Source organism: Pristiophorus japonicus, chromosome 19 (genome assembly GCF_044704955.1).
Source record: "Pristiophorus japonicus isolate sPriJap1 chromosome 19, sPriJap1.hap1, whole genome shotgun sequence".
Lineage (NCBI taxonomy): Eukaryota > Metazoa > Chordata > Chondrichthyes > Pristiophoridae > Pristiophorus > Pristiophorus japonicus.
In genome coordinates this window covers 62,021,067-62,047,993 of record NC_091995.1, presented here as the reverse complement: position 1 = coordinate 62,047,993, position 26,927 = coordinate 62,021,067, and the positions used below count along the sequence as shown (strand labels likewise).

The following is a 26,927-nucleotide window of genomic DNA, read 5'->3' as shown; positions in this document are numbered from 1 at the left end:
GCCTACTCCTGCACCTTTTTTCTATGTTTCTATATTTCTATGTAGAACTGAAATCAGCCACAGTCAGCATCTTCAGGGGAGGGAAACCAGTGAATGTAGAACTGGACCCAGACATTGTCCACACCTTCAGGGGAGATGATGGAGTGAAACCAGTGAATAAAGCACTGAACCAATTGTAGAACTGGACCCAGCCAGATGCAGCACCTTCAGCAGATGGGAACCAGTGAGTGTAGAACTGAACCCAGCGAGAGTCAGCACTTTCTGGGGAGGAGAGGGAGGGGAACCATTGCGTGTCGAACTGAACCCAGCCAGAGTCAGCACTTCGAGAGGAATGGGAAGGAAACCAGTGATTGTAGAACTGAACCCTGCCAGTGTCAGCACCTTCAGCGGATGGAAACCAGTGAGTGTAGAACTGAACCCAGCCATAGTAAGACCTTCAGGGGAGGGGAACCAGTGACTGTAGAACTGAACCCAGTGAGTGTAGAACTGAACCCAGCCAGAGTTGATGATGATAATTGAGAGCGTAGGACAAGCTGCCTTCAGACGTGCGATGTGTTTGAATTTCAGGACAGTGAGGGGGAAGAGTGCATGGGATGGGGATTTCCAGCTTTGGAGGAACAAGAGAGGAAAGAATGTTCCTTACAATTTAGAATTGTCTGTTCTGAATTTCTGTCCTGTACTTGCAGTCATGATTTTTGTAAATTCCTTTTCCAGGGTATCAGGAGGGGAGGATTTGCAGACGGGAAACTCAATCCAAATTACACGTCAAAATCTGACAGAATCACTCAATTCCTCAGGCCCTGAATATCATCGGACTTTGAATGTGGAAAGACAAAAATTTGTCTGTTCTGCCATGCAAACATCAGTGTGACTGGAAAGCACCGAGACACACAATCCCAAGTGAGAGTGTTCCACTGCACAGACTGTGGAAAGAGCTTTAACCAGTTACACAGCCTGACAAAACATTGCACCATTCACAGCGGGGAGAAACCATACACGTGTACTGTGTGTGGACCAGGCTTCAACTGATCGTCCAACCTGGAAAGACACAAGGACACCGGCAGCACGGAGAAACCGTGGGAATGTTGAGACTATACGAAGAGATTCAATTACCTGTCTGAGCTGGAAGCTCATCGGCGCAGTCACACTGGGGAGAGGCCTTTCACCTGCTCTGAGTGTGGGAAGGGGTTCACTCATTCATCCCACCTGTTGATTCACCAGCAAGTTCACACCGAGGAGTGGCCGTTCACCTGCTCTGAGTGTGGGAAGGGATTTATGACCTCATCCACCCTGCTGAAACACCAGCGAATTTACACTGGGGAGAGGCCATTCACCTGCTGAGCGTGGGACGGATTTACTAAGTCATCTAACCTGCTAGATCACTGGCGAATTCACATACGGGAGAGGCCATTCACCTGCTCTGAGTGTGGGAAGGGATTCACTCAGTTATCCCACCTGCTGAGACGCCAGCACACTCATTCTGTGGAGAGGCTATTCACATGCTCCGCATGTGGGAATTAATTAATTACTTCATCCCACCTGCTGAGACACCAGTGAGTTCACATCGGGGAGAGGCCGTTCATCTGCTCTCTGTGTGGGAAGGGATTCACTCAGTCATGCACCCTGCTGAGACACCAGGGAGTTCACAAGTGACTGCAGGGTTTGGATTCTGCTGTTGTCCCAGACTGAATCATGTCCATTTTGACAATTGGGCTTTCTTTCTGCTGGTATTGATTCCCTCTATAACTGGGCCGGAGTTTAATTTTCGGGATACTTGATAAATTAATCAAAGGAAAAATGGTCAGATAAAAAAAATGCTGATTAAGTTTGCATTCATTATTCACCCTTTAAATAAACATAAGAAATAGGAGCAGAAGTAGGACATTGGCCACTCGATCCTGCTCTGCCATTTAATAAGAACATGGCTGATCTGATCTTGGACATAGTTCCACTTCCATGCCTGCTCACCATAACCCTTCACTCCCTTATTGCTCAAAAATCTGGCTATCACCACCTTAAATATATTCAATGACCCAGCCTCCACAGCTCTCTGGGGTAGAGAATTTCAAAGATTTACAACACTGAGAGAAGAAATGTCTCCTCATCTCAGTTCTAAATCGGCGATCCCTTATTCTTAAACTATGCCCCCAAGTTCTATATTTCCTCAAGATTGGAAACATCCTCCTTGCATCTACTTGTCGAGCCCCCTTAGTATCATCTGTTTCAATAAGATCATCTCACATTCTTCTAAATTCCAATGAGTATCAGCCCAACCTGCTCAACCTATCTTCATAAATCAACCCCTTCATCTCAGAAATCAAACTAGTGAAGTGTCTCTGAACTATCTCCAATACAAGTATATCCCTCCTTAAATAAGGAGATCAAAATTGTATGCATTACTCTGTGTAAGAAACATAGAAACATAGAAACATAGAAAATAGGTGCAGGAGTAGGCCATTCGGCCCTTCTAGCCTGCACCGCCATTCAATGAGTTCATGGCTGAACATGCAACTTCAGTACCCCATTCCTGCTTTCTCACCATACCCCTTGATTCCCCTAGTAGTAAGGACTTCATCTAACTCCTTTTTGAATATATTTAGTGAATTGGCCTCAACAACTTTCTGTGGTAGAGAATTCCACAGGTTCACCACTCTCTGGGTGAAGAAATTCCTCCTCATCTCAGTCCTAAATGGCTTACCCCTTATCCTTAGACTGTGTCCCCTGGTTCTGGACTTCCCCAACATTGGGAACATTCTTCCTGCATCTAACCTGTCTAACCCCGTCAGAATTTTAAACGTTTCTATGAGGTCCCCTCTCATTCTTCTGAACTCCAGTGAATACAAGCCCAGTTGATCCAGTCTTTCTTGATAGGTCAGTCCCGCCATCCCGGGAATCAGTCTGGTGAACCTTCGCTGCACTCCCTCAATAGCAAGAATGTCCTTCCTCAGGTTAAGAGACCAAAACTGTACACAATACTCCAGGTGTGGCCTCACCAAGGCCCTGTACAATTGTAGCAACACCCCCCTGCCCTTGTACTCAAATCCCCTCGCTATGAAGGCCAACATGCCATTTGCTTTCTTAACCGCCTGCTGTACCTGCATGCCAACCTTCAATGACTGATGTACCATGACACCCAGGTCTCGTTGCACTTCTCCTTTTCCTAATCTGTCACCATTCAGATAATAGTCTGTCTCTCTGTTTTTACCACTAAAGTGGATAACCTCACATTTATCCACATTATACTTCATCTGCCATGCATTTGCCCACTCACCTAACCTATCCAAGTCGCTCTGCAGCCTCATAGAATCCTCCTTGCAGCTCACACTGCCACCCAACTTAGTGTCATCCGCAAATTTGGAGATACTACATTTAATCCCCTCGTCTAAATCATTAATGTACAGTGTAAACAGCTGGGGCCCCAGCACAGAACCTTGCGGTACCCCACTAGTCACTGCCTGCCATTCTGAAAAGTCCCCATTTACTCCTACTCTTTGCTTCCTGTCTGACAACCAGTTCTCAATCCATGTCAGCACACTACCCCCAATCCCATGTGCTTTAACTTTGCACATTAATCTCTTGTGTGGGACCTTGTCGAAAGCCTTCTGAAAGTCCAAATATACCACATCGACTGGTTCTCCCTTGTCCACTCTACTGGAAACATCCTCAAAAAATTCCAGAAGATTTGTCAAGCATGATTTCCCTTTCACAAATCCATGCTGACTTGGACCTATCATATTACCTCTTTCCAAATGCACTGCGATGATATCCTTAATAATTGATTCCATCATTTTACCCACTACCGATGTCAGGCTGACCCGTCTGTAATTCCCTGTTTTCTCTCTCCCTCCTTTTTTAAAAAGTGGGGTTACATTGGCTACCCTCCACTCAATAGGAACTGATCCAGAGTCAATGGAATGTTGTAAAATGACTGTCAATGCATCCACTATTTCCAAGGCCACCTCCTTAAGTACTCTGGGATGCAGTCCATCAGGCCCTGGGGATTTATCGGCCTTCAATCCCATCAATTTCCCCAACACAATTTCCCGACTAATAAGGATTTCCCTTAGTTCCTCCTCCTTACTAGACCCTCCGACCCCTTTTATATCCGGAAGGTTGTTTGTGTCCTCCTCAGTGAATACCGAACCAAAGTATTTGTTCAATTGGTCCGCCATTTCTTTGTTCCCCGTTATGACTTCCCCTGATTCTGACTGCAGGGGACCTACGTTTGTCTTTACTAACCTTTTTCTCTTTACATATCTATAGAAACTTTTGCAATCCGTCTTAATGTTCCCTGCAAGCTTCTTCTCGTACTCCATTTTCCCTGCCCTAATCAAACCCTTTGTCCTCCTCTGCTGAGTTCTAAATTTCTCCCAGTCCCCGGGTTCTCTGCTATTTCTGGCCAATTTGTATGCCACTTCCTTGGCTTTAATGCTATCCCTGATTTCCCTTGATAGCCACGGTTGAGCCACCTTCCCTTTTTTATTTTTACGACAGACAGGAATGTACAATTGTTGTAGTTCATCCATGCGGTCTCTAAATGTCTGCCATTGCCCATCCACAGTCAACCCCTTCAGTATCATTCGCCAATCTATCCTAGCCAATTCACGCCTCATACCTTCAAAGAAACCCTTCTTTAAGTTCTGGACCATGGTCTCTGAATTAACTGTTTCATTCTCCATCCTAATGCAGAATTCCACCATATTATGGTCACTCTTCCCCAAGGGGCCTCGCACAACGAGATTGCTAATTAATCCTCTCTCATTACACAACACCCAGTCTAAGATGGCCTCCCCCCTAGTTGGTTCCTCGACATATTGGTCTAAAAAACCATCCCTTATGCACTCCAGGAAATCCTCCTCTACCGTATTGCTTCCAGTTTGGTTAACCCAATCTATGTGCATATTAAAGTCACCCATTATAACTGCTGCACCTTTATTGCACGCACCCCTAATTTCATGTTTGATGCCCTCCCCAACATCACTACTACTGTTTGGAGGTCTGGACACAACTCCCACTAACGTTTTTTGTCCTTTGGTATTCTGCAGCTCTACCCATGTAGATTCCACATCATCCAAGCTAATGTCCTTCCGAAATATTGCCTTAATTTGCTCCTTAACCAGCAATGCTACCCCACCTCCTTTTCTTTTTATTCTATCTTTCCTGAATGTTGAATACCCCTGGATGTTGAGTTCCCAGCCCTGATCATCCTGGAGCCACGTCTCCGTAATCCCAATCACATCATATTTGTTAACATCTATTTGCACAGTTAATTCATCCACTTTATTGCGGATACTCCTTGCATTAAGACACAAAGCCTTCAGGCTTGTTCTTTTAACACCCTTTGTCCTTTTAGAATTTTGCTGTACAGTGGCCCTTTTTGTTCTTTGCCTTGGGTTTCTCTGCCCTCCACTTTTCCTCATCTCCTTTCTGTCTTTTGCTTTTGCCTCCTTTTTGTTTCCCTCTGTCTCCCTGCATTGGTTCCCATCCCCCTGCCATATCAGTTTAAATCCTCCCCAACAGCACTAGCAAACACTCCCCCTAGGACATTGGTGTAGTCTCACCAATACCCTGTACAGTTGTAGCAGGACTTCCCTGCTTTTATACTCCATTCCCTTGCAATAAAGGCCAACATTCCTTTTGCCTTCATAATTACTTGCTGTACCTGCATACTGACTTTTTGTGTCACATGCACAAGGACCCCCAGGACCCTCTGTACTGTAGAATGTTGTAATATCTCTACATTTAAATAATAAATTTGTATTTTTATTTTTCCTGCCAAATTGTATAACCTCACACTTTCCCACATTATACTCAATCTCCCAATTGTTTGCCCAATAAATTAGGCTTTCTACATTCCTTTGTAGATTATTTGTGTCCTCCACACAATTTGCTTTCCACCCAGCTTTGCATCATCAGAAAACTTGGCTAAATTACACTCTGTCCCTTCATCCAAATCGTTGATATAGATTGTAAATAGTTGGGGCCCCAGCACTAATCTCTGTGACACCCCGCTAATTGCCGTTGGACAACCGGAAAATGATCCATTTATCCCAATTCTCTGTCTTCTGTTAGTTAGCCCACCCTCTATCCATGGTAACATATTTCCCCTAACCCCGTGAACTTTTATCTTGTACTAACCTGTTATGTGAAACCTTATCAAGTGCCTTCTGGAAATCCAAATACCCCACATCCACTGGTTCCCCCTTATCCACCCTGTTCATTACTTCCTCAAAGAACTCCAGCAAATTTGACAAACATGATTTCCCTTTCATAAAACCATACTGACTCTGCTTGTCTGTGTTTTGCTTTTCCAAATGTCCTGCTACTGCTTCCTTAATAATGGATTCCAGGGCTTTTCCCAACGACAGAAGTTAGGCTAACTAGTCTACTTTCTCTCTCCCACCTTTTTTAAATAGGGGTGTCACATTTGTGGTTTTCCAATCTTCTGGGAACTTCCCAGAATCCAGGGAATTTTGGTAGATTACAACCATTGCATCCACCATCTCTGCAGTCACTTCTTCAAAGACCCTCGGATGCAAGCCAATCGGTCCAGAGGACTTATCAACCTTTAGTCCCATTATTTTACCAAGTACTCCTTCTTTAGCGATCGTGATTATTTTTAGTCTAGTATTTTTATTAATGATCTGGATGTAGGTGATGGCGGCATAATCTGAAAATTTCCAAAGGATACCGAGATTTATGCGAGTATTCGGGTCTCCTCTGCTTCAGGCAGATCTTGCTATTTTGGGAGATTGGTATCATGACTGGCAAATGGTTTGTAACCTAACTAATTGCACTCTTATGCACGTGTGCAGGGTAAATTCTCAACATTCATTCATGCATCAGGGATAAGCATTAAAGAAGGTGGAGACAGAAAGAGATTTGGGCATTCTAGCACATATATCTTTAAAGGTACTTAAGCAATGCCGTGAATCGATAGCTGGAGTAAATAGGGTGTTGGGGTATATCCATTGGACAATTGAGCTAAGAAGAAGCATGCTATTTTGTCTTTGTCGAAGACATTATTCAGGCCGCACTTGGAATACTGTGTCATGTTTTGGTCTCCTCATTCGTTGGGTGATACTGAGGCTTTGCAAAAGGTCCAGAGGTGGGCCACTGGACTAATTACAAGTTTGTTTTAGAGATAGAGTGAAAGAGTTGGAACTCTACACTTTCGTGAAGCATAGACTCAGAGATAATCTGATTGAGGCTGATAAGATAATGAAGGGAATAGGTGTTTGAGGCTAGATCTAGGTTAGTTGTCGGTAGCTGATTTTTTCCCCCAGAGAACAGTGGATCTCTGGAGCAGGTTGCCATCTCGTGTGGTGGATGCTTGAATTCCTTCAAGCTGAGAAGCGTAGATGAACAAAGGGAACTTAGAATGCATGTTCTCAGATCCCTGAAGGTAGCAGGCCAGGTAGAACAGGTGGTTAAGAAGCCCTACGGAATACTTGCCTTTATTAGCCAAAGCACAGAATAGAAGTCCAAGGCGGTTATGCTTGAACAGTATAAAAGTCTAGTTCGGCCGCAGCTAAAGCACTGCATGCAGTTCTGGTCACCACGTTATAGGAAATGTGTGATTGTACTAGACAGGGTACAGATGGGATTCATGAGGATATTGGCTAGACTGGAGAATTTTAGCTATGAGGAAAGATTGTAATGGCTAGGTTTTTTTCTTTGAAACAGAGGAGGCTGATGTAAGACCTTACTGATATGTATAAAATGATCAGGGGCCTAGACAGAATGGATAGGAAGGGCCTGTTTCCCTTGGCAGAGGGGTCAACAACAACGGGGAATGGATTTAAAGTAATTGGTCGAAAGTTCAGAAGGGTTTTGAGTGGGAATTTCATCACCCAGATGGTGGTGAAGGTCTGGAACTCACTGCCTGAAAGTGCGGTCGAGGCAGAAATCCTCACCACATTGAAAAAGTACTTGCATTTGCACATGAAGTGCTGTAACCAACAAGGATATGGACCATGAGCTGGAAAGTGGGATTAGGCTGTATAGCTCTTTGTCGATAGCCACAGGTATGATGGTGCAAAATTGTGTCCTTCTGTACTGTAACCCAGTGTTTATATTGCTAGCATAACATTCCTACTCGTATTCTATGCCTCAGCTAATAAAGGCAAGCATTCTGTCTGCCTTCTTAACCATCTTATCTACCTGGCCTGCTACCTTCAGGGATCTGTGGACATACACTCCAAGGAAATCCGTGTCCCTGGTCTGTCGTCTCTCAGGATGACAATACACCCACACCCTTCAGATTCTGCCTTGGGCGAATGATTTCTGTCCCCACTGCTCCTTCAGGAGTTTACTGATTCTAAAATTAAGACTTTTTCCAGGTGTGTGGTGTAGTTTTGCCCTGTGAGATGTTTTGAAAGAGAAGAAGGAATGTGAGCTTTCTGTGTGGGGCAGAACTGATGTTGTTTGATGGAGAAGCGTTGCAATCTCAATCGGTGCAGAGAGAGGTGAGTCAATGGCTCACCTTCCCCCTTATCACATCCTTCTGACTTGTGGCTGACACACTGAGCAGAGCTTTCGGGAATGCAGCAAATTTCACTCTCGCCTCCCACTCAAAAATTCGCCTGTCCTGATCCCGGGCAGAATGAATGATTTTGGAACTTGCTACGTGAACCTCCAGGGGCGAGTTTCTTCCCCTGTGTAAAAGCGGCGACAACTGTAGCTTCCTGTTACACTGAACAACAGCTGTACCAGATTCCCGGTGTGAGAAACACTGAACATTCTTAACCAACTAATAAAATACCCTCTGTAAAATTAGAGCTGATGAAAATGTATCACAAGCAAAAGATAAAACACTTATGAAAGATTTGCCTGTCACTCGGTGACCATGTTGCGATGTCCTTTAGTCTGAAACTGAAAGTTGATGCATCAATTCGAACAATGGTTCATCTTCTAATAGAGTTTAAATTGTTTTTGAAATTCAGATAATAAGGTGTATTATACAAATGTGAATCCAGGACCTGCATTTGTGGACCATGTTCTCTTCTGTGTTGTTCTTACGATACCTCGCAGAGCAGAATTTGTGTGGTTATCACATTCGCCTCAGACACAAGAAATCCCCGTTGTGAAGCCAGGTGGGAATCTTTTGAAAACCTTCCCCATTAAAACTGAATCAATATTTTAAAAACTCAATTCATTTTGTGTTTAAATATGAATAAAGTATCATATCGCATACAACCCCATATATTTTCACTCTACAAATTTGGGCCACTAGCAGCAGCAAAATTATATTCAACCACAATCTGCAGCGTCCTAGCCTGACCTATCACTCACTGTACCATTACAGTGAAGCCAGGAGATCAAACCTGTTTCAATGAGATGTGTAGAAGAGCTTGCCAGGAGCAGCATCAGGCTTACCTAAAAAGAGAGGCCAAACAGATGAAGCTGATCAGGTATCCAGGCGTAAATGCAGCTAAGATACAGATCAGCCTTGATCTACTTGAATGATACAACAGGTAAATGGTATATACTTTAATGCAACGAGTATAGCGAATAAGGCAGATGAGCTAAGATCACAGTTAGATACTTGGGCGTATGACATTATAGCCATTATAGAAACATGGCTGAAAGAAGGGCAGATTGGCAGATTAATATTACTGATTACAGGGTTTTTAGACAAGACAGAGAGGGGGATAAAAATGGGAAGACGCATTGCGGTATTGATTGAAGAAACTATTACAGCATGGAGGGGGATGATATGTTTGAGGGGTCATCAAATGAGACCACATGGGTCGAACTGATAAACAAAAAAAGGCGATCACGCTGCTGGGCGTGTATTATACACTCCCAAACAGTGGGAGGGAGATATAGGAGCAAATATGAAGGCAAATTGCTGTGAAGTCCAAAAACCATGGTGTAGTAATAGTAGGAAATTTTAACTATCCAAATATTGATTGGACAAATACAGTGTGAAGGGTATAGAGGGTGCGGAATTCTTGAAATGAATTCAGGAAAACGTTTTCAATCAGGATGTAACACGCCCAACACGAGAGGGGTTGTTTTGCATTTAGTTTTGTGGAACTAAGCTGAGCAGGTTGATGGGGTATTACTGGGATAGCACTTGGGTGCCAGTGACCATAATTCAGTCACATTCAAGTTAGTTATGGATAAGGACAAGGATAGGCCTGGAATTAAATTCTCAAATTGGGGAAAAGTTAATTTTGTAAAGTTAAGGAGTGATTTGGCCACAGTGGACTGGAAACAACTACTTTGAGTAAATCAGTGTTGGACCAGTAGGAGGCATTCAAGGGGGAGATCCGGAAGGCTCAGGCTAAACATGTGCCCTTCAAGAAAAAGGGTGGGAATAACAATTCAAGAGCCCCTGGATGTCTCGGGACTTACAGGCGAGGATAAAGATAAAAAGGGAAGCTTATGTAACATACCAACGGCTAAATAGTACAGAATCTTTGGAGGAATTTAGAAAGTTAAGGGGAAAAATTAGAAAGGATATTAGGAATGCTAAGAGAGAGCATTAAACATTCTTGGCTAGCAAAATTAAGTAAATCCCAAAGATGTTCTATGAATATATTAAGTGTAAGAGGGCAACTAAAGAAAGGGTAGGGCCTATTAGACTCCATGAGGATAATCTTTGTGTGGAGGGCGGAAGATGTTGGTAACGTTCTTAATGAAAACTTTGCATCTGTTTTCACAAAGGAAATGGGTAATGCAGATACTGCTATCGAGGAGGCGCGTGATATTCCAGATGAAATAGACATAGTGAGAGAGGAAGTATTAAGGGGTTTAGCAGCGTTGAAAGTAGATAAGTTCCATGACCAGCTGAAATGCACCCCAGGCTGTTGAGCGAGGTAAAAGAGGAAACAGCAGAGGTCTTCACCATCATTTTCCAGTCCTCTTTGGATTTGGGCATGGTGCCAGAGGATTTGAGGGCTGCTAATGTAGTACCCTTGTTTAAGAAGGGAGAAAGGGATAGGGCGAGTAATTACAGGCCTGTCAGCCTAACCATAGTGATGGTGAATTTATTGAAAACATCCTGAAAGACAGGATAAATCTACATTTGGAAACGCAAGGATTAATTAGAGATGGTCAGCACGGAAGATAGTGTTTGACTAACCTGATTGAATTTTTTGAAGAGGTAACCAAGAGGGACGATGAGGGTAGTGTGTATGATATAGTGTATATGGACTTTAGCAAAGCTTTTGATAAGGTCCCACATGGTAGACCAGTCACGAAGGTTAAAGCCCATGGGATCCAGGGCAAAGTAACAAGTTGGATCCAAATTTGGCTTAGAGGTAGGAAGCAAAGAATAATGTTTGATTGATGTTTCTGTGACTGGAAGAATGTTTCCAGTGGGGTTCCGCAGGGCTCAGTACTGGGCCCCTTGCTTTTTGTGGGAAATATCAACGATTTAGAGTTGAATGTAGGAAGTATGATGAAGAAGTTTTTGGACAAAACAAAAATTTGCTGTGTTGTTGATAATGAAGAGGAAAGTCATGGGCTGCAGAAGGATATCAATCTACTGGTCAGGTGGGCAGAGCAGTGGCAAATGGAATTTAATTCAGATAAGTGTGATATCATGCACTTTGGGAGGGTTAATAAGGAAAGGGTATACACATTATGCGGTAAGCTACTTAATAGCATGGATGAACAAAGGCAGCTTGGAGTGCTTGTCCACAGAACTCTTTTTGAGAGGAAACTAAAACATTAAATCATTAAATCGTGTCCCCCCGATCTGGGGGACACACCAAACATTTTCAAGGCCCTTTTTTTTGTGTTTTTTTTTTAGTTTTATTTTGGGCACTAAAATCATATTTTTTTCTCCAAGTGCCCCCTATAAAAGGGGAGCGGGACACTAAAAACACCGGCAATTAAAACAAATTAAATTTTAAAACATAAAATCAAATTAAATTTGTTTGCCGGGCGTGATGATACACTACAGTCCCTCCAGTGCCCATATTCTCGCGGAATGCCGCGAGTGTACCGGTGGACACCGTGTGCTCCATCTCCAAGGACACCCTGGTGCAGATGTACGCGCGGAAGAGAGGCAGGCAGTCATGGACCGGCTGATGGCAGCCTTGGCCATGCCCAGGAGTAGTCCTACAAGGAGGCCCTCGGACCTACCCGCTTCCCTCCACACAGGGTGCCCAAAGATCAGGAGTGTGGGACTGAAGTGCAGCCAGAATTTCAGGAGCAGCTCCTTTAAATAATAAAACAGGGGCTGCAACCTCGTGCATTCGGTAAAAACATGGAACACGGACTCTTCCAGACTGCAGAAATTGCAGGCGGCCTGGGAGCCCGTAAATCGGCTTAAAAATTTATTGCACGGCACTGCTCCATGCACCACCCTCCAGGCCAAGTCTCCGATAAATAGTGGGAGGGCTCCCACGTAGAGTGCCCTCCATCAGGGACCCACGCCTCCTCCGGATGGCAAGATGGTACGCCATGGCGTGTCTGGACGGCAGGCGAGGATGGCAAAGTTGAGAGTGCGCAGGAGCAGGCCATACACGGAACCCCTCCGCGCGGAACTGAAAGGCACGGAGGGGATTTCCCCGAGGAGGCTCAAGTTGCGAGGCGCCTGATCCCGAGGGAGGTTCCAGGGTTTGGTGCTGATGAGGAATTCCGTCCGGACGGGGGTCAGATCGGACGGGATTTCCCCACGTGCTTGAGCCTCTTCGATGCACCTAACGGAGTCGGGGTCCAGAGCTGTTTTTAGCGACTCGATGGCATCGGCCGCGCGGCGGACATTGGCCGAATTTCGGCGCCGCGCCAGCGTGTCCGGCGCCATCCAGCCCACTCCTCCGCCATCGAGCAGGTCCCTGACCCTGGTCACCTCACCAGCCACAGCCCTCTCATCCGACCACCACCTAAAAACTCGGTCGTGGTGGTACGGATTCCCGAGCAGCGGCTCCTGCAGGACAGCCACCATTCCAGCCAGTGGAGAGCTGCACTTGGTGGAGACTTTGTTCCAGACCCTGATGAATTCCTTGTAAAAGACAGGCAGCTCCTGGAAGGCGGACCTGACGCCCCCCAAGATCACAAACAGGAGCTGCGTGTCGTAGGTGAGGCCGTGCTGCTGGCGGAAGAAATACGTCGCCAGAGCACGCCACCGAGGAGGGGGCTCGATGTAAATGTATCTCTGAAGGGTCTGAAGATGGAAAGTCGCGAGCTGAGTGCTGACGCACACCAACGACTGACCGCCCTACCCAAGCGGAGACTCAAGACCGTGGCAGAGACCCAGTGCTTCCTGTTGTTCCAGAAGAAGTCCACCAGCTTCTTCTGTATCTTGGTGACAAACGCAGGGGGAGGGGTCAAAGTGACCAGCCGGTACCACAACATGGCGGCCACCAGCTGGTTTATGACTAGCACTCGACCCCTGTAGGACAGCACTCGGAGCAGTCCTGTCCAGCACCCTAGGCAAGCGGCGACCTTGGCCTCCAGCTCTTGCCAGTTCGCCGGCCAGGCTTCCTCGTCAGGGCTAAGGTAGACTCCCAGATAGAGGAGATGGGTTGTGCTCCAGGCAAAAGGCCTGAGCTCCTCCGGCAGGGAGTCCACCTGCCACTGACCCACCAGGAGTCCGGAACATTTCTCCCAGTTGATCCTGGTGGAGGATGCGGCCGAGTAAATCTCCTGGCACTCGCGCATCCTCCGCAAGTCAGCAGGATCCTCTACCGCGAGGAGCACATCATCGGCGTAAGCCGAGAGGACAACCTCCACGCCCGGCCCTTGCAGAGCCAGTCCCATCAACCTCGTGCGCATGAGGCGCAGGAAAGGCTCCATGCAGTTGGCATATTACTGGCCGGACATGGGGCATCCCTGGCGCACCCCTCTCCCAAAGCGAAGGGGCGCCATCAAGGACCCGTTAACCTTTATCAGACACTCCGCGGCGGCATACAAAAGTCGGATCCGGGCGACGAAATACATCTCGAACCCGAAAGCACGCAGAGTTCCGAACAGATAGTCATGATCCACCCTGTCGAACGCCTTCTCTTGGTCGAGAGATAGGAAGGCGACCGACAGATCAGCCTCCTGGGAATGATGGATGAGGTCCCGGACCAGATGGATTTTATCATGCATTGTCCGGCCCGGGACCGTGTAGAACTGGTCGGGGTGGATCATGTGGTCCAGCACGGCGCCAAGGCGAGCAGACATCGCCCTGGCGAAGATTTTGTAGTCCGTGCTGAGGAGAGAGACTGGGCGCCAGTTCTTAAGGAGGTGGAGATCGCCCTTCTTAGGCAGCAGGACGATGACTGCCCTGCGCCAAGAGAGGGGTATCTCCCCGGTCGCCAGACTTTACCCCAGGACCGCCGCGTAATCGCCCCCCAGGACGTCCCAGAATGCCCTGTGGAACTCCACGGTCAGCCCGTCCAGCTCCGGGGCTTTTCCCCTCGAGAGCCGGTCGAGGACGCCGGTCAGCTCTGCCAGGCTTAGCGGAGCTTCCAGATTTTCGGTGCCCTCCGGGCCAACCTTCGGCAAGTCCTCCCACAAAACTTTACGCGCTTTCTCGCTGGACGGCTCCGGAGAGAACAGAGCCCCATAATATTCACGGGTCCTGTTGTTGACGCCCTCCGGATCCGAGACGAGAGAGCCGTCGTCGGCCAGCAGCGTCAAGAGCAGCTTACAGACACTCTGTCTTTTTTCCAGCGAGTAGAAGAAGGGGGAGCCGCAGTCAGATCCCGCAGTAACCGGATCCGCGACCTCGCGAATGCGCCTTGGGACCCGACGAGCTGCAGGTCCTTCAGCGCGGCCTTCTTCACTTTGTACATCATCCACAGGGCCGGATCCTCGACGACTTGACTTCAGGTCAAGCACCTCTTTTTCTAGGCGCCCGACCCTGGCCGCCCGCCTCTTGGTCGACCCCCTTGCGTACTCTTGACAGAAGACGGGGACGTGAGCCTTGCCCACGTCCCACCATAGCCTCAAGGAGGGGAAGCCCCCCGGCTTCCTTCTCCAGTCGGCCTAGAAATGAAGGAACGAGTTTTGGAACCGCATGTCCTCCAGCAGCTGGTAGTTAAAATGCCAGTACGCGGACCCCACCCTCGCGCAGAGCGAAGCGAGCTCCGCCCACACCAGGTGGTGGTCTGAAGACAGCAGTGGCCGCATGGAGGCCGCCGGGATGCAGGAAACGTACACCCGAGACACGTAAAGGCGGTCGCCTCTGGACCATCCTACTCCATGACTCACCCAAGTAAAGGCGCTGGAGTCGGGATGGAGATTTCGCCAGACGTCCACCAAGTCGAAGGACCCGACCAGGTCCCTCAACTTCTCCATCGCCGTCATGCTCTGCGGGGCACTGGAGCGGTCCCTCGCCTCGAGTCTGCAGTTAAAATCCCCCCCGAGGACAATGCAGTCGCCGACGTCGACGGAGCCAAGAAGAGCGGACACTTCTTTGAAGAAATGCGTTTGTTGCGGGCCGGGCTGAGGGGGGTACACTTTTACGAGATGGAGCGGCACGTCCCCCAGGCGAACCGTGACGTGCAGCAAGTGGCCTGGCACGGTCTCCTCGATACCCAAGATCTCCGGCTGAAAATGCGGGGCCAGCAAGATGGCCACCCCACCAGAAGTGGCGGTGAGGTGGCTCATGCGGACCTCTCCTTGCCATTCCAGGAGCCACGTGGCTTCGTCTCCCGGAATGGTGTGGGTTTTTTGCAGGAAGCACACCGCATATTTCGCCTCCCGCAGGAGCGAAAATTTGTTAAATCTACGGCGTGCCTGTCTGCCGTCGTTGATGTTGAGGCTGGCTATGGTTATCTTCATGACAAAAGCATAGTGCAACTTCTACCTAACCTATTGTGGGGTGGGAGTGGAGTCGTTTGTTGACCTCCACTCCTTCAGCAGCCCAGCGAGGAACCTTTTGAGCCAGCGCAGCTCAAGGCCTTGCACCTTTGATAAGGGCCCGCCCGCGGCCAAGGTTTTAGCGGTGGCACGGACGGACGCGATGAGCAGCCCCGGCTCGGACCATCTTTCCAGGGCCAGATGGGCTCGGTTGCGGCGACCCTGGCTCTGGACCAAAAAGTCCCAGTGTTCCTTTACAGGAATGAGGGGGGACTCAGCGGCGGGCACGAGGAGATCCACCGCCTCACTGGCGATGGACTCTAGATCTTCTCCCTCGTCCCCCACCGAGTCCCCGTCCCCCTCCGGGAGGTCGCCGCCAACAGCCGGCCTGTCGACCGCATGAGGTACGGCAAATGGCCCAGCCGCTCCATCCGACCCTGGCTCTGCCCCGATCCCACCTCCAGGATCGTCGGCAGAGGAGTCCACACTGGGCTCTTTTAAAAGCAGTGCCAGGTCAGGAAGCAACAGTGGAAGGGGTTCCTCCTCTGCTCCAGGAACCGGGGAACACGGAGAAACCTGGTTTAGGAAATTCTCCACGTCCTCCAAGTACGCCAACTCCAAAGTAGGGGGCGAGGGTTGGTGTTCTTCCCACTCCCCGCTGCCACCCCACGGCCCAGCGTGTGGATGTATGTTAAAATTTTTAAACTTTTCATTTTCTGCCGAGTCAAGCAAGTCCCGAGGGAAGTTGGATAAAGGCTGGGCGGGCTCAGGTTCGTCCTTTTCGGCCCTGCCCGCCTCAGTCCCCGGGACGCTCGACCCGGCGGCAACGCATTCCTCCGCTGGACCCACGCCCCCCACAACAGGCAGATCTTCCACGCCATCCCCTGGAGGCAGAGGCTGGTCAGCCTCGACTGCCCCACCCTCGGCAGGGACAGATTCCTCTTGCCTACGGCGCAGTTTGAGGGCGCTGGTGGGGCACGCGGGACACGCGGCGGGCACCGACTCCTCCGTGGAGGGATGTTGTTTCCCCTCCGCCTCATTGGAGCGGTGCCTCCTTTTCTTCCTGGGGCTGCACGGAGGCAGGGAGACCTCCATGTCTGCCAAGGCCTCCCGCTCCACTCCCCCCTTTTTCTTATCTTGCCCACGTCCGAGCACCTCTGCGGTATTGGTCAAGGGCTCGGACACGGGCTCAGGGCACCCCGCGCTCGCCGATGACTGGGTTGGGCTGAGCGCGGTGATCAAACTGTCTGGCGCACTGAGGGGACCCGCCTCGAGATGTTTCGCCTTCCTCCGCGCCTACTTTCTGATCGGACGCTCTCCCTCCCCCCCCGCCGGAGGCCATGAAAACAAAGGCCCCCGACGATGCCCGCGCACCCACAGCTCCTGGCACGCGGACGCTACTAGGGGGAGGGGTGGCGGTGGCGCCAGCCATGGCCGCCCTCGGTGGTTTGGCGGCCTTGGAGGCGGGACAGTTCTTACAAACATGCCCCACCTCCCTACAGGCATGGCACCGCACGCCGTCCAACGTCCAGAAGACGCGGTTGGCAGTCCCCTCGTGCACCACATTAAAACTAACCTCTGTTGTCTCCTCCCGCGCCAGCTGGACAAAGAAGGAGAAGACGTGGCGCAGGCTGTTTTCCCTGAGGCCGAGTGGTATGGGGTTGATCCCTGACCTTACTTCACTCAGTTGGTGTAGGTGAGGGAGGAGGAGCCCAGCGGGAACAAAGGGCGTTTCGTTAGAAAGGATGACCTTCTGCGCGGTGGCCTCGAGAGGGTCCAACAGCAGGAAAGTCCCACCCACCATGAGCCCATTTTCAAGGGCCAGGGACACCGCCCGCTCCGACCCCAGGAAGAATACAGCCTTCCCAGACATCTTGGAGGCTGCGACAATGGCCGAGGGGCCGACTACCCCAGCCATCGCCCGCACGCACTCCTCGATGCTCATTGTGGGGTGAGTATAGCTCTTGACCCCGTGTTTTTTTGTTATAAGTCTGAATGGTGGCAGGGCAGCAGGAGGTGCAGGAGGCGCCGTGGATGTGGATGCTGTCTGCGCATACATCTTAGCTGGCCCTGTCACCAGCGTGGATGGGGTCGCTATCACGGGGTCCCTTTAAGGGCTACACCCACCCCAAAGTCACAGGCCTTAATGTTCTTAAATTGGCCTCGTTTAAGTGTATGAGCAGAGGAGCTCTCAATGAGGCACACCTCTCCCCTAGTTGACAATTGGGGAGGGGCCTTGCTCCCTCTGCTCAATTGTCTTAATTGTTTTTTTCAATTAGGAGGAAAGGGATCTCAGAGAGAGAGGGGAGAGTCAGAGAGAGAGAGAAAGAGTGAGGGGGTGGGAAAGAGCGATGCTGCGATGGCAGGTCTCCCCTCACAGCGATGGGTGGGTGTTTTTATGGGGTGCACTCCCTAGATGATGGAAAAACGAGACACAGTCTTTAGGATGGTCTTCGGGTGGGGGGAGAAGATGTCTTCACCTGGGGTAGCTGCAGCCACCCAGGCACACACTCCCAACGATGTTAAATCGGGTGATTAATGATTCTTCAGCCAGGTAGCTGCAGCTATCCCAGGCTAGGCAATGGGGGAGCGGTGCTTCAGTGGTGTGTGTTGCCTAGCTGTCAGCAAGACCCCCATACACACTTCCACACACACACACACCCCGCGATGTTCCGGCCCTCGAAATGGTCTTCTTTCCTCCCCCCACTGATACAACAAAGTCTTTAGGGGAATGCACCAAAATACACCCACCTTTGGTTGATGAAGTCTTTCCCTCCTTCCACACTGGATAGTTGTTGTTCTTTTTCCACCAAGTAAGAAAGTTTGTTGAATTTTCTGTTCTCCTCCTCTCCCTCTGGATGAATTGGAATGTAGTAAGCCCCTTCCTCCTCTTCCTGGGCTGTTTCACAGGGCTCACAAAGGCCTTCCAGGCAGGAGCAACAGCAGCAAGCTCCTTCTCTCACTGCTCCAGGCTCCAAATGATCAGGCCACGCCTCCAAAGCTCCAGCATTGGACCACAGACCCCTGAAAGTAGCAGGCCAGGTGGATAAGGTGGTTAAGAAGACATATGGATTGCTTGCCTTTATTGGCTGAGGCACATAATATCTGAGCAGGGAGTTCATGCTTAAATTGTATAAAACTTTGGTTAGGCCACAGCTGGAGTACTTTGTGCAATTCTGGTCACCGTATTATAGGAAGAACGTGATTTCACTAGAGAGAGAGTGCAGAGGAGATTTACTAGGATGCTGTCTGGAATGGAGAATCTTAGTTATGAGGACAAATTGGATAGGCTGGGTTTGTTCTCAGAGGAGGTTGAGAGGAGACCTCTTTGAGGTTTACAACATATTGAGGGGCTTGGATATAGTGGGCCTATTTCCATTGGTGGAGGGGTCCATTATGAGTGGCATAGTTGTAAGGTGGTTGGTAGAATACTTAGATTGGATTTGAGTGGATGGGGTGGTGCTTCTTTCCGCAGAGGGTTATGGATATCTGGAACTCACTGCCTGGAAGAGTGGTGGATGCAGACACCCTCACCACATTTAAAAGATAGTTGCCTGGGTAATTGCTGTGCCGTAAATGCTGGGTTAATGACCTAGCGCTCTTAATTGGGATTAGACTGGATAACCTCTTGTTGGCCGGTGGAAATATGATGTTAAGTACTGGAGGGAATTGAATATTGCCAGGGTGATCTCCTGGACTAGTTTCAATCACCTGGATGGGTCGGAGAAGAATTTTCCCGGGTTTTTCCCTCCAAAATTGGCCAAGGTTTTTAACTGTTTTTTGCCTCTCCCACGAGATCCCATGGCTCCGGTTGGGATGGAATGTAGAATGTTTCAGTTTAAGAGGTGTCGCAGCTGTGTGAGGCGGATTGGTTGGGGTGAGTGTTCTTTACCTTTCGTCATTGTTCATTGTTCATATGTTTATATGTAACCTTTAGGGCTGCTGACCAAGGGTCGCGCGGCTCTTTGTCGGCTGGCACAGGCATGATGGGCCGAAATGGCCTCCTTCTGTGCTGTGAATTTCTATGTTTCTATGTTTCAAGATCTGAGGGGCTGGATGCCCTCCTCCTGTTCTTTTTAGTCACTCACCATTAAGGAAATACAAAAAAATGGCTTTCTCTGATCCAAATGGAAAATGTCACACTTTCCAACATGGCACAGTTTTAACCCCATTTTCTTGCAGACGAAGCACATATTGAAAATCTGGATGTAAAAGCAGACCCTGAGTGGTCTCGAACCACAAAACGATTATTTAACAGTCGAACGCATTAATCAATTGCACCACAGAAACACATTAAATTGACAGTAACAAAATATGCTAAAACAGGCAGTTACCAAACTAAAACTTCAGATCACAATGAGCAAGATAGCAACTGTCCAGTATCTGTTTACTTATCCCAATTAAAGAACGCAACATTCATTTTGGAAACATGCAAATGGTTGGTAAAAGAAAATACATTAAACAACTTGATCAGAAAACCCGCGTTCAGCTATTAGAATGGTTCATCAATAAATTAACATGGTATCTGGGTTTCTCACAACTGTTGGAATCTTTCCATGAGTTCGTCTGCTGTTGTATTTGTTCTTCGATGTAGGGATCAGATACACACATGGTTGCTTCACTGGATGCCCTGGGAACCAGACACTCTCGAGCACAGGCCAATGATGGGACCTGCTCTTTCTGCTCTATATGGGGGTCAGTAGCACACAGAATGACAACAACGAATCACAGCTCTGTAATGGAACTTCGACCCATCGTGCTCTGTGTGGGTCTCGGTACCACACTGGGTGATAGAGTAACATACCACAGGTGGGGATGGAGCCTGGGCTTTCCCTGCTCCGTGTGGGTCTCAGTAACACACCGGGTGCGATAAACTAACATGTGTAAGGCCGAGGAAGGAACCTGAACGCATTCTGTTTTGTGGGGCTCAGTTCCACATCGGGTGAGATGTGCAAACTCCACACAAGCTGGGCCCCTGGGGCGGAGCCAGCAACTGCCTCCCTGCAATGACAGACAGGGAGCAGAGACTGAGGTTGTAGTTTCACATGTTTAAGCTGATTTATCAGGTGATTCCCCAGCTATGAATCCCGCAGCAGAGAATTCATGGAGTGTTTGATATAAATGAGATTGAACATCATCATCAGATAATCTCTCCTTGATTCGCGACTTTTATCTCTCTTCTGCTTCTCGCTGCTAAAGAGTGAACTTAACATAATTTCACCTTGGCTCGGGGTCAGTGCGGATCAGTGTGTTTTAGGTTGTTTGAAATGCAAGGTAATGTGCCGGTCCTGAACAAATTTACAGCTCACCACACTGCTGCTGCCCCAACCATCAGCAGCGCATCATTCATTCCAGCGATACAAAACACACTTCTGTGCTTGCTGTTTTAAACTCAGCATTAAATGATTAGACCTCTCTCAACAAGTGGAACTAGAACTGCGGATTGACACTGTAAGTGTTGTAAACATTTAACTGCAAGTGTCAGATCAATCATGGTAATCATTAGTCCTCCAGTAACGTTTTGCGCCACATCACACTAACTTATCACAGCACTGCTAACAATCAATGCACTGCCAGTGTGGAACAATTCAACATTTTAAACTTAATAACATGTAAAAGACTGGCATCTGATAATGACTAATGTTACTTATCCTGAGCATTAATATATTCATTTGGCCTGGGCCCGTCCTGTATTGCACATTGGCTCACTGTGTGTCTATGTTTAGGGTTTACAGGTGATTTCCCAGCTCTGAATTCCGCAGCAGAGAAATCATGGAGTGTTTGATCTAAAAGAGATTCAACATCAGTATTGTTAAATCTATCCTTGATTCGCGACTCTTATCTCTCTTCAGCATGTCACTGCTAAGGCCTGAACCTTTTATAATTTCACCTTTGCTCGGGGTCAGTGCGGCTCAGTGGGACTTCGGCCCGTCTCCCTTTCACAGCCCATCAATGTCGAGAAAAGAACGGGGAATTTTACTGATATTTTATGTTCTGAAACAGTTATAAACTCTCCAGTATATTTCACTGTGTCTTCAACACTGTGAGATCTAGCCTGGTGTGCAATCTTTGTGTCTTTATGAAAACCTCAGCAGAACATTAAATCAACATATGGAACTACAATTGCTGATTGACACTGTACGTTTTGCCAACATTTAACTGCAGTGTGAGAACAATCACAATTATCATTATTCTTCCATGTACGTTCTGGCGCGGCATCACCCTAAGAAACCGAGCTGATCACAGCCCGGCTATCAGTCAGTTAATTGCCAGTGCGCAAAAAATGCACATTTTGAACTTAGCAACGTGTACAAGACCGGAATCAGAGAGTGCATGGATCCTGGGCAGTGATAACTTAACCTGAGCATTAAGATTTTCAGTATCATTATACATTACATTAACACAACCTGAGCTCCGAGATGTGTTTGGGATCCATTGCCTCGAAGTGAGGCTTTAGTGGGCGGAGCAGTTCCTCCCGCGCTTAGGTTTCCTTTTTAAAAGGTGTGAGAAGGTTTTGCTGTGTTTGCTGTAGGGCCAAAATAACTCAGCTGGCAGAGTGTTCGACTGGACATCTAAAGGTCCCTGGTTCAATCCCAGGTTTTGGCAATTTTTGGTTATTTTGCGTTCCCTTCGTTTTAAGGGGAGAGACTGGTTTTATATCGGGACATTGCTTGAGAAATGGTCTGTTCAGCGTTTGCGTGATAATACTTTTCAGCATGAATGTTATTACATTCAGGGCTCTTTTTCTGTTACTTTCTATTTACACACTGCCCAGTTTTGTCTATGAACAGTGAACAATGTTTAAGTGATGTGATGTGTTCAATGTTTGTGCAGTAACTCTGTTACGCAGTGTGAGCCGGAAACGCAATCTCCTCAGGCTGGGCTTTCATGCACCCTTAGTGCACTTAGTGGCCGGTTTGCTCAATTGGTTAAAGCGTGGTGGTAATAATACCAAGGTCGTGTGTTTGGTCCCCATAAGGGCCATTCGAATACTACTGATCATATTTTTCGTACCATTTAAATCCAATCTTTTTAATGAAACAAATTCATGCAGGATCCTAAGGGATTGGAATTATTTGGAATAACATGCATTGCTTCTTTGCTGCCGGGGTCGAGAGTTACATCTTTCTGTTTATTTGTGTTTCTTGGTTTGTTGATAAATGTCCTAAGCAGGAATAGACAGTCAGAATGGTTCTGTTTCCCCGAGATGGGCAAAAGGCTGCAGTTCAGGACACATACACCAAAGGAAATGTTCAACCGGCACCAAGAGTGAAAAATCCAGAGAAAAGGACTGAACGAAATAGATTTCAGTGGATGCTTACACGCAAGTAATGCTGTAGTTGCGCGGACATGTCTTTCGTGTTCTCAACACAAATGCCACTTTCTCCATACAGTTTTACCTGGCACGAATGTGATGTGAATTTCGAAGGAACAAGGAGGGAAACTGCATTGATGTGCTTGCTGGAAAGACATTTGCAGCAGCTTTCCTGCTTGTCTATTGGTTCGGATTCGACACTTACACCGCCGTGGCCTGGAATCGGCTCCCGGTCAGGGAACAGTGCATTTTCCGATATGGAACTGCAAACTAAACAGCTGTCACTGACCAAATTTACTGCTCATCGCACTGCTGCTTCCCCAACCATCAGAAGCACATCTGCAGTGATACAAAATACTATTCTGTGCTGCTGTTTTAAAGTCAGCAGTAAATGACTAGACCTCGCTCAACAAATGGAACGATAATTGCTGATAGACACTGTAAATGATGGCTTTCTTTCGTCTTCCATGTACCTTTTTGCGCCACATCACCCCGGGTTATTACAGCACGGCTATCAGTCAATGCATTGCCAGTGCGGAAAAATGCAACATTTTAAACTTAACAACATGTACAAGACTGGCATCAGAGAGTGCTTGAACCATGGGTAGTGCAAACTGACCATCGGGCCCCTCCAGTATTAGTGGGAATAGCATAACCATTACCAGACAATGGGAGCGGAGCTTATGAACCGATATGTTGAACCTGATGTTGAGGCCAGAAATATAGGGTGCCAACGCCTTTTATTCAGACCAGGCAGCTTGGCAACCCCGTATTGATTTCCTGCCCGGTTTGAATTCGGCAGCCAAAGGACTATTTCAACAGCCAGCTTCTAATTTCTTTTCAGCTCGAGAGAAAGCAGGACGCACTCATATCCAGGGCAGAGTGTGTTTCACGATGAAGGGGAGATTGACGCTGAATATTTTGTGCAGTAACGTTTTGTATGCCTTCTGGAAGTCCAAATACACCGCATCCAGTGGTTCCCCTTCATCCACCCTGTTCATTATGTCCTCCAAGAATTCCAGCAATTTTGTCAAACATGACTTCCCCTTCATAAATCCATTCTGACTTTGCCTGACTAAATGTTGCTTTTTCAACTGTCCTGTTACTGCTTCTTTAATAATGGACTCCAACATTTTCCCAACCACAAATGTTATGCCAATTGGTCGATAGTTTCCTGCTTTTTTCTGCCTCCTTTTTTGAATAGGAGCGTTACATTTGCAATTTTCCAATCTGCTGCAACCTCCTCAGAATCCAATTAATTTTGGTAACTTAGCACCAAATGAAACTGTGAAAATCCCGAAGCGAGAATAATACCCCTAGACCAACGAACCGCCAACGTGAGGAGCGTAGCTCTCAGATTCTGACGGTAGTGAAGAAAGGTATTCGGCCCATCGTGCTTGTGCTGTTCCTTAGAGACATATCTAATTAGTCTCCCTCTCCATAGTCCTGCTAATGTTTTCCGTTTGATGAATATATTATTAAGTTGAGACATGCATGACCAAAGTACAGCATCCTTGTCAGTAACAGGAGAATTTGACACGAAGTTAAATGTGATTGACAAAACAACCAAAGGGTCAAATGTTTCAAACAATAAAGACATGGATGGGATTCGAACAGTCGTGCAGAGTACAGTAAATTAGCAGTTCATTGCCTTAGCCATTCGGCCACCTCTTCTTCTTTGTGCAGCGGCCTCAGCCATTCAATCTCCTTTTTGCATCCAGACAGAAATAAACTGCAAGAAAATCCACTTCACCGTTTGTTCTGCCCGTGCAACCAGATCGCCAATGATGAAAGTGTGCCATGTGCTTCTGAAAGAAAACAGCCGTCCTTTACTTCAGGCGAGCGACTGTATGACATGGTTGGTTTTGCGGCAGATTCACAATAGAGAATATAAAAGTTCACACAGCGAGTTTATTGACCACGGCACGACTAGAACCTACATATCTTAGACTAATTTCACAGTTATAACCAAAGTCGGATGCCTTATCCATTAGACCATGAGGCCAACAGCTCAGTGGGCAATGCGTTGTTGTTTATATTGGGAGCAAAATCGGGGCAACTGCTATATCAAGGAGTGGATTAAGGAAAAGATGAGCATATTTTGAGTAAATGAACAGATGCGCAGCAATCTGGATACGCACCGGCACAGGCAACCCCAATGTAACTTGGAACACAACAGCTTAACAATTCAGTCATCGCAGCTGAATTCGCACTCCTTTTAAAAATATACCAAATGATCCTGGTTGATGAGAAAATCCTTCTTAAAGGGACAGATTATGAACCGAACTATCAACCATCCCGTTTAAACAGACAAAAAATGTCCGGCACATCCCTTTTACACAGATGCAGAATGATCCTTGACTGACAGCAGTACCGTTTTTCCTTTTGAAAATAAGAAAGTGAGATTTCCATCATCCCTGAAGGCAATTGTGCAGTGCGTGAGTGAACGTGGGGCTCAGGACCACGCGGGGCTGGGACAGTTATTGAAGCCCCAGGTGATAGACAGGCAGGAAGGAGGGAGGGAAGTAAAACCAACCCAGAAAAAAGTCAATTAAAAATATAGATATATTTAAAGGTTTTTAAAATAAATAAATGTAAACTTTATTTAAAAAATTGAATTTGATTTGTTTTAAATAAATAAGTAATAAATTAATAACCTACATATTTTTGATTGAACTTAGTCTGTGTGTTTGGATGGATAGCATTGGAAATCAGCGGGAGATCGCAGTACATACCCACACACACAGTAAGCCCATCGTGGAAGAGAAGCCACGGGGGAAGATGTGAGGTGCAATGGCGATCTTTTAAAGGGGCCTGTGTCTTTCTGCTATTTTTCAGATGTGCAATGGCAGGATCCGACAGCAGCTGCTTGTGCTCTGAAAGAGGTTAAAAGCAATAGAGGCTAGTGCCGACAGAAAAGAAAAACTAGGGATATATACATTGTAAATATATATATATATATATATATATATGTGTGTAGAAACAAAGTCAGTCAGTCAGTCATGTCTTCTCGTGTCTTGGCTTGATTTGATTGGAATTTGAAAATAAATGGGTAGGAGTTAATCATGTCACACAGCCCACACGCAAGCCCTGGCTGAAATCGCTATGTTTCAAACATGTGCATTTTGCTTTCTTTAAGATATGGAATAGCAAAATGCGACAGCAGATTTTTCTACTGCCAAACAGTTCTTGAAGGAGTGTCCAATCAAATCAGTATGGCTTCAAGTTGCTCGCATTGCCTTTTTTCTCACATGACATGAAATGCACAATAAGTTCGTACAGCACATTTGTACACGCTTTCTATCTCTCTCACCCAGCATCATAGAGACATAGAAACATAGAAAATAGTTGCAGGAGTAGGCCATTCGGCCCTTCGAGCCTGCACCACCATTCAATATGATTGTTTTGTATGAATGAAGAATCTGACTGGATACTGTAAGCTCAATGTAAAGTGTGACCTTAGCTTTTTATTGCAGGTCTCTATAGTGCCTCTCCAACCTGTGAGGCCTCCTTAAGTACCTGTGCTCCCAAGGGATTGCGGATTAACTTGGGACTCTAGGGGATGACCCCTCTGGTGGCGGTATAAGGTATATACAAGTTTACATATATAACAACACTCCCCCCAAAGTCACCAGTGTAACTATTTACTAGGTGAATCGATTTGGGCCCCTTCTTTCCCTGGTTGATCGTCCCGGTGCAAATGCTGATATTGGTGAATCGTCTACTTGGCCCTCGCTGGGCTGCTGTGCAGCTGCCCTTGCTGGGCTGCCTGGTGTGATGAATCCTGCTGGGTTGCTGCGGGTGATGGGTTGTGCTTTGTGGCCAACTGCGGTGTGAGTTGCAACTGTTGTGTATGTTGCGG

The 26,927-nt window shown here is 47.4% G+C and overlaps 1 non-coding gene and 1 pseudogene across 1 annotated transcript; both read left to right on the top strand.

Annotated features, from left to right (window-relative positions):
• LOC139230247 (zinc finger protein 585A-like) overlaps positions 1–26,927 on the top strand; it is a 262,521-nt pseudogene that overhangs the window by 31,922 nt on the left and 203,672 nt on the right.
• trnas-gga (transfer RNA serine (anticodon GGA)) lies at positions 22,284–22,356 on the top strand. The gene has a single exon. It is a non-coding gene; the product is annotated as a tRNA-Ser (tRNA).